The sequence below is a fragment of the Zea mays genome, chromosome 2, assembly GCF_902167145.1.
Source record: "Zea mays cultivar B73 chromosome 2, Zm-B73-REFERENCE-NAM-5.0, whole genome shotgun sequence".
Taxonomy (NCBI): Eukaryota; Viridiplantae; Streptophyta; class Magnoliopsida; order Poales; family Poaceae; genus Zea; species Zea mays.
In genome coordinates this window covers 41,008,455-41,016,715 of record NC_050097.1, presented here as the reverse complement: position 1 = coordinate 41,016,715, position 8,261 = coordinate 41,008,455, and the positions used below count along the sequence as shown (strand labels likewise).

Genomic DNA, 8,261 nt, shown 5'->3' with positions numbered 1-8,261 from the left:
TGGCTGAACCCGGAGCCACACAGGAAGCCACATGGAGAACTGCCATAGAGAAACCAAATGAGTGGAATTTTGTGTGGGGAGGAGAGTCGTTCCTGGCTTGGTCGCATGCAGAATATGTGCATGAAAGAAAACAGGAAGTGGGGCACACATGCCAGTTTCTATTTGTTTGTTGCATGCAGAAGATCGTGGAGGGGCAGGAGGGCTAGAGGCATTGCTGCATGCCAGTGCCATGCGTGCGCGTGGAACCTAGGCGGCGGTTTCTTCTTCGTTGATGGCACAAGCGCTGCTTGTAACCGCGCATGGCAGTGAGGCTCGCCGACGACCGACCTTGCAGCAGCGCAGTTGGGGAAGGTTCGACCGGGGGACGCCCGGGTGGGAGCGGCTCGCACGCCCTGCTGGGGGAAACGGCACGCGCGCAACAGGATGGCCACGGCAGCGATGCAAAGCTTTATAGGCGCTCGCAACGGGGCGCATGATAGGAGCGACGAGGTGGGGCTGGGCATGATAGGAGCAGCGGGTGTGGCGGCGCTCGCCAATGCGACGCGCGTGGCCAGGTCAGTGGGGCGTGGTGGCTGGGCAGCCATGGCTGACCATGGGTGGCTGTAGCTTGGCATGCGCACGCGCAAGGGCGTGATGAGGGACTGCGACGGCTACAGACTAAAAAAAATGAAAAATACCACCGGAGAAGAAAGGTTGCTCACCGGAAATGTATTCGACAACATTGGGGAAGAGGGATGCAGCGACGGTCCCACGGCTCTGCACCGAGAGCGCTTGTGCGCAAGGACAATGCAACACATGGGAGTTTTCCATGGAGTTTGAGCTGTTGCAGTTTGGGGAAGAAGACATGGAGGGGGGTTTCAATGGTGGGGTACATGTATATAGAGAAGAGGGTGCGAGAGGCACTTGTCGATTTTGCCGCGGATTGCGTTCTGGCCGAGCGAAAAAGACGGTTGCGTGACGATTTGAGCGAGAAAGTATACGACAGAAACTGAGTTAGGCGGAGGTAGAAAGGGTTAGATAAAATTAGACTAAGGCGGTCAGAGCTGGCCCACGGGCCCAAGATGACGAGGTGGACGCCGAAGGGGTAGACGGGGATAGACAAGGATCGCCGATGCGAGCAGCATGCCATTCGCGAGAAGACGCGGTTCGGTGATCTCGCAAAAAGGGCACGAGATCTGGAACAGGTTCGACGAGAGGAAGATATATATATATATATATATAGTCTAGTTTCCAAAATTTTATAGTTTTCGCAACTACTACATTTTAGTTATTTAATTAATATTAGAAAAACTGAAATTCATATTTAATACTCAAAGAAACGTTTCGAAGGTTCCCGAAAGTTTTTCGGAAACGTGAAAAAGATAATTCGATATAGTTTGAAAACCCCTGCACTCATAAACACTATGCAATGACATGAATGCAACAACAAAAGCTTCTCTAGGATTTTATTTTACTACGCTAAAAACTTATATATAATAAAATAACTCTCCATTATTTAGAAAAAGAAAAGAAAAGCAAGGAAAAGAGAGGGTAACACCCGAATTTAGTGGATTTTAGAAAAGAAATTTTATACCCCCAAATTCAGGGTGTTACAAATCTAACCCCCTTAACAGAATCTCGCCCTCGAGATTCAAGGAGAGGCTAGCAAGAAAACAAGGTTGGTTCATAGGTTGTCCACGTCTTTCTTGAGTTGACTTTGACTCTACAAGCTTAACTTGGGGACTGGTTTGCTTTGACTTTCAGATGCTTGAGACCGATCGATGCGATTCTTGAGGTTCTATTGGACCTGTGGGTTAGGACCCACACACACTTCCACTGCGCCACTTTGATCTTGTTGGTTGATGTTGATCACATTGTCTTCATTGGGGTTAACGACTAACCCCCTTAACAGGAGCGTTGATACGCACTTGATGAAGGTGCTACCGACTCTGATCTTGACTGATTTGAAGGAGTTGGAGGTTGCCAAATGGACAGGTGCAAGAGGAAAGAATAGCGAGAAAAGGTAAGTATAGACAGATTAGAGAGAGTAGGGGAAGAACCCAACTACTTAACTATATGGCACTAACCTGGTGAACTGATGTCATTGCGGACCAAGGGCCACAACACATCAACACTCATCACAAAGAAGAAAATCAGTCATCACACAAAGACAAACGGCACAAGCACACAACAACAGGCATCTCGTGGCTACACGTTAATGTTAACTAGATGGTGGTCTTTCCTTACAAAGGGGAAACTACACTAAGGCCATCGAAAGACAATGGGAGCGATAAAACATGCAGGATAGGGGCATGAGCATAATAAAGGATGGAGCTAAAGTAAAGATTGGAACCAACAGGGAGAGAATGCAACCAAGGTCAGGATAGGTAAAACATCATTCGCAAATCGAGATGGGAAAGATGATATTTCAAACGGTAGGCATAGGATAAGCATCATGGAAAGATCTAGTGGTTACAAAGGTACAAGAGGTAACAGGCAAAAGCACAACAAAAGATTGAGTTAAGACAAGACTTGCAAAGCGACAAAGGGAAAGGAAACGAACAAGAGCAGAGTAGGGAAAATAACACTCTCGGATTGAAATGGAATAAGTGAGGCTAAGAAATAGGTAAACATCATGGTAAATATGGAGAGAGGTCAAGGGTCAAAGGTGATAATAGGCAAGGATATAAAGGAAGAGGTAAATGTGCATAAAAAACCCAGGAATCTAGGTACAATCAAGAATAGAAATAAGATAAGTCTCGCAAGAGGTAAAGTATAGGATATAACCACGGGTGAGATAAGTAAGAGACCACGCTTGAACTAAGGTGGGAGATTGGAGGTTTTAGATAACGAACATAGCGTAATCACCAAGGTAAGATCGAGAGATGAGAAGGGTAAAGGCAATAAGAAGCAAAAGCACAACAAAGGATGAGGTTACAAACTCGCGAGCCAAAGAAGAGGATACAGCCAAGAGAAAGAAGGTATGAGACGGAAGAGGGGCGATTTTAAAGGGCAGGTATGAGACAAACATCAATATAGGATATAGAGGTGTCAAGGGTGCATATGATAATAATTAAAAAGCATAACAAAGGATATAGTTGAGACAAGACTCGCGAAACGACAAAGTGGAGAAAACAATCAAGGCTAAGATAGGTAAGGTTCCAACATAAGAGTTGAAGTAAAGATTCATTACCAAGTGAAGTTACAAGGAGACAACGAGATCACCAAGGATATGCAAAGTAAAATGGTCGATCATGAACCATTAAGAAGCAAGGGTGGTCAAGGGCATGTTAACTGAAATGTCTTAAACAAACATTGGGGTATGAAGATAAGCATACATAAAAATACGAGAGTATGCAAGACTCCAAGGATATGAGCATACTAAGACCAAGGGAATAGAAGTTGTTGAAAGATAACGACTTAACAACAGAATAAGAAAGGATCTCAGAAGACAAGAAGGTCATGGACACATAAACTGAACTATTTAAATAGGCAACAGAGGTACAAGGGTAAGTACTTTAGATTAAGGGGTAAGGATATTAAAAATGCAAGGATATGAGCATGTCAATAACAAAATGGAATAGAGATGGTCAAATGGTAGCAATTTAATAATGGACGAGGAAAGAGTCCCAAAAGACTAAAGGCTATGGTCAGGGGGCATCTACAAAGATGTCGCAAGCACAAGATGAGATCAGATCTAATAGATTGAGAGAAGTATAGACCATACTAGAATAAAATACTTTTTGGCAAGGGGGCATATAGGAGCACAACATAGAATTAGTCGAGGTGACTAATATTTTGAAGCGGAATCAAGGATGAGATGAAGTAAAAATCAATAAGTCCTTAAAACGACCAATGCTACTCTAGGTCAGCGGTCCTACACTCAACCTGGCTTTGATACCACTTATGTCACACCCGGTTTTAGAAGGTAAACCGAATGCGAACCATGTACGTGCCAGGATCAGTTATTCACGTACACAGCGATTACATAAATGACTCATCATAGCACAATGCTTCGAATTACAATAAAGAGTAAGTAATAATATTACAGACTAGAGCCATTTACATAATATAAATCAAAGTACACAGAATCGAAACGTAGCCAACGTAAACAACCCACCACAGGCAGCTGACTGGGGGAGGTCGCTAGCCTAATCCTCGGACTCGTCGAAGTCCTGGAACTCCTGGAGATCCGCCTCGACACCTTCTTTACCTGAGCATAGATTGCACCAAAGGCAACCTGGTGTTTTGTGAAAGCAAGGGTGAGTACACATCAACGTACTCAGCAAATGTCCCGTTTGGCTGAAGTGGACTAGCTTTATGTGGGGTTAGAGTCAAGCAGTTGCTTTTAGTTGGTCAGGTAATTATTACTAGTAGAGAGCCAGGTTTTAACATTAACCCAAGTTATTAACCCAGTGTACCCTTTCCAAACGGAAGGAATACCACTTACCATTACCATAAGCATAATCATAACCATCCTCCTCCTCCTCATCTCTAATCAAGTATCTCTAATCAAAGAGGATCCCAAGGCCGCTCATAACCGTGAGCACGGCTGATATATCAGTTTCCTTACCCTCTGCAGAGGTCGCACACTTTACCCATGAGCCGTGATTCCCGTTTTGCCCGGGGATCATGACTCCCCATTGATCACTTCCTAGGTGGTCCGGCAGGGTATCACTACGTAGCTTTTACAAAGATTCCCTAGAGGTCATAGCCGCCCGTTAGGTTTCTCCAGTTTGATAAACACAGTACCTCTCCCCGCAGGAGGGTGACTAACAAAAGCAAAACGAAAGAACCTCGGCACTCAGCCTCGGCAGAGCAAGCACTGTGCCTGGACCCCATTGACGGCACGACGGCGAAGCAACTACCCTCTAGTTCCTCTAATTAATTAGCTAAGGGCATCCCATTTCATCCTCATGGTTGCACTGTTATCCCGGGTGGTCTCTCAACGAACAGGTCCTTACGGAGAGGTACTCGGGAAACAACCCGAGTCCCCTTAAATGCCACAAGTATATCATCATATCCAGAATAAAATCATAGTATCATCATTGTATCTCATCATGTTCATTGATTAAAGTAAAGCGCTAGCATGTAGCTAACCATAGTAACCCAAAAGGTAAATCAAGGACAAGATAAATAGAAAGCTAGTAAATCCTTAGGTTGTTCATAGTATGCGGGGCAGTGTATTATAAAGTAAATGAGACATAATGGGTCAGAGGACACTTGCCTTCACCAAATAGATGCTCAGGGTCTTCAGCTTCGTGGAACTCGAAGAGCCAGATCACTTGGTCACCAACTCTTGATCTTCGATCCCTCGAAGCTCGAAAACGGATCGCAAACTATTTGCGACGCACAACGAATACCAACAGACACAAACAAACAAACAAACAAACAAATATATGTATATGCGTAAGAACATTACACCATTCAAATAAAACATAATAAAATATACACAACGAAATAGAGCGTGTTACTACAGTCGCGCGAGGAAAAAGAAACGCGATAGTCGGAGCTACGCTCGAGAAGTTATCGCGTTTACACTAAGTGGGTATGAGTTATAATATTTAATTCAATATAACCATGTTAATTGATATGTATTAAATGCAAGTTAAAAAACTACTTAGTTTTGACTAACTAACAATATTAACGGTAGACGACTAAATAAATAGTTAATTAACTGGCATGAGTGATTATAAGCGAACGACTTAATATCGCGTGCGGACAGCGCGCGATACACGCGAATGACACATGCCAATGCGCGCGACATGCGAAAACGGTGTGCGAACGAGGACACAACTATGTGCGGAACAATATGCGTGATACGCGAGAAATACTAAATAGATGTCATATTTACACTAAGGGAGTATTAAATACAAAGTATTTACATGGGTATTAATCATATTAACATTTATTTATAAGCGCAAGTTAAAACTAGAAATAAGTTTTACTTAGATTGCTATTTCAATAATCATCGGGTAAATTAATAATTAATTAATTAAAACATCATGGTGCGATAATATTTTTAGAATGCACACGACATTGTTACGAAGCTACACCTGGAACAGAATAAATTAGACGCCTAACGCAAAAGTTAACGTGTATTTACTAAACCACAGATTTAATGCGACGTGACACGATTCTATTGGCTGAACCCGGAGCCACACAGGAAGCCACATGGAGAACTGCCATAGAGAAACCAAATGAGTGGAATTTTGTGTGGGGAGGAGAGTCGTTCCTGGCTTGGTCGCATGCAGAATATGTGCATGAAAGAAAACAGGAAGTGGGGCACACATGCCAGTTTCTATTTGTTTGTTGCATGCAGAAGATCGTGGAGGGGCAGGAGGGCTAGAGGCATTGCTGCATGCCAGTGCCATGCGTGCGCGTGGAACCCAGGCGGCGGTTTCTTCTTCGTTGATGGCACAAGCGCTGCTTGTAACCGCGCATGGCAGTGAGGCTCGCCGACGACCGACCTTGCAGCAGCGCAGTTGGGGAAGGTTCGACCGGGGGACGCCCGGGTGGGAGCGGCTCGCACGCCCTGCTGGGGGAAACGGCACGCGCGCAACAGGATGGCCACGGCAGCGATGCAAAGCTTTATAGGCGCTCGCAACGGGGCGCACGATAGGAGCGACGAGGTGGGGCTGGGCAGCGTCGGCAACCAGCAGCGGGTGTGGCGGCGCTCGCCAATGCGACGCGCGTGGCCAGGTCAGTGGGGCGTGGTGGCTGGGCAGCCATGGCCGACCATGGGTGGCTGTAGCTTGGCATGCGCACGCGCAAGGGCGTGATGAGGGACTGCGACGGCTACAGACTAAAAAAATGAAAAATACCACCAGAGAAGAAAGGTTGCTCACCGGAAATGTATTCGACAACATTGGGGAAGAGGGCATGCAGCGACGGTCCCACGGCTCTGCACCGAGAGCGCTTGTGCGCAAGGACAATGCAACACATGGGAGTTTTCCATGGAGTTTGAGCTGTTGCAGTTTGGGGAAGAAGACATGGAGGGGGGTTTCAATGGTGGGGTACATGTATATAGAGAAGAGGGTGCGAGAGGCACTTGTCGATTTTGCCGCGGATTGCGTTTTGGCCGAGCGAAAAAGACGGTTGCGTGACGATTTGAGCGAGAAAGTATACGACAGAAACTGAGTTAGGCAGAGGTAGAAAGGGTTAGATAAAATTAGACTAAGGCGGTCAGAGCTGGCCCACGGGCCCAAGATGACGAGGTGGACGCCGAAGGGGTAGACGGGGATAGACAAGGATCGCCGATGCGAGCAGCATGCCATTCGCGAGAAGACGCGGTTCGGTGATCTCGCAAAAAGGGCACGAGATCTGGAACAGGTTCGACGAGAGGAAGATATATATATATATATATATATATATATATATAGTCTAGTTTCCAAAATTTTATAGTTTTCGCAACTACTACATTTTAGTTATTTAATTAATATTAGAAAAACTGAAATTCATATTTAATACTCAAAGAAACGTTTCGAAGGTTCCCGAAAGTTTTTCGGAAACGTGAAAAAGATAATTCGATATAGTTTGAAAACCCCTGCACTCATAAACACTATGCAATGACATGAATGCAACAACAAAAGCTTCTCTAGGATTTTATTTTACTACGCTAAAAACTTATATATAATAAAATAACTCTCCATTATTTAGAAAAAGAAAAGAAAAGCAAGGAAAAGAGAGGGTAACACCCGAATTTAGTGAATTTTAGAAAAGAAATTTTATACCCCCAAATTCAGGGTGTTACATATTCGCATGGCAACCTGCGGATATGCTGGGAGTCCCAAGAGAACCGGCCGAGCACAAACTGAAGGTCTATCCCCAGGCAAGGCCGATCCGGCAAAAACTACGATGTTTCACGCCCGACAAGAGAGAGGCCATTCGCGCCGAGTTAGCTCGCTTGGTCGCGGCTGGATTTATTAGAGAGGTGTTACACCCCGAGTGGTTAGCCAACCCTGTTCTTGTACTCAAAAATAATAAAGTGGATTGGCACATGTGCGTCGACTATACTGATCTCAACAAACACTGTCCGAAGGATCCCTTCGGGCTCCCAAGGATAGATCAGGTGGTGGACTCCACCGCTGGATGTTCTGTGCTGTCTTTCCTGGATTGCTATTCCGGATACCACCAGATTAGTTTGGCAAAGGAAGACGAAGAAAAAACAACATTCATTACTCCGTTTGGTGCTTTCTGTTATACCTCCATGCCGTTCAGCCTCAAAAACGCTGGAGCGACTTATCAGAGAGCCATTCAAACATGCTTAGCCGATCACTGGG

General features: G+C 45.1%; 1 long non-coding RNA gene across 1 annotated transcript; it reads right to left on the bottom strand.

Moving 5' to 3' along the window:
* Positions 1-3,982: 3,982 nt before the first annotated feature.
* LOC100278522 (uncharacterized) lies at positions 3,983-6,965 on the bottom strand. The gene is made up of 3 exons (XR_562148.2): positions 6,828-6,965; positions 5,207-5,318; positions 3,983-4,219 (listed from the first exon to the last, which is right to left on the bottom strand). It is a non-coding gene; the product is annotated as an uncharacterized lncRNA (long non-coding RNA).
* Between the last annotated feature and the right edge of the window lie 1,296 nt (positions 6,966-8,261).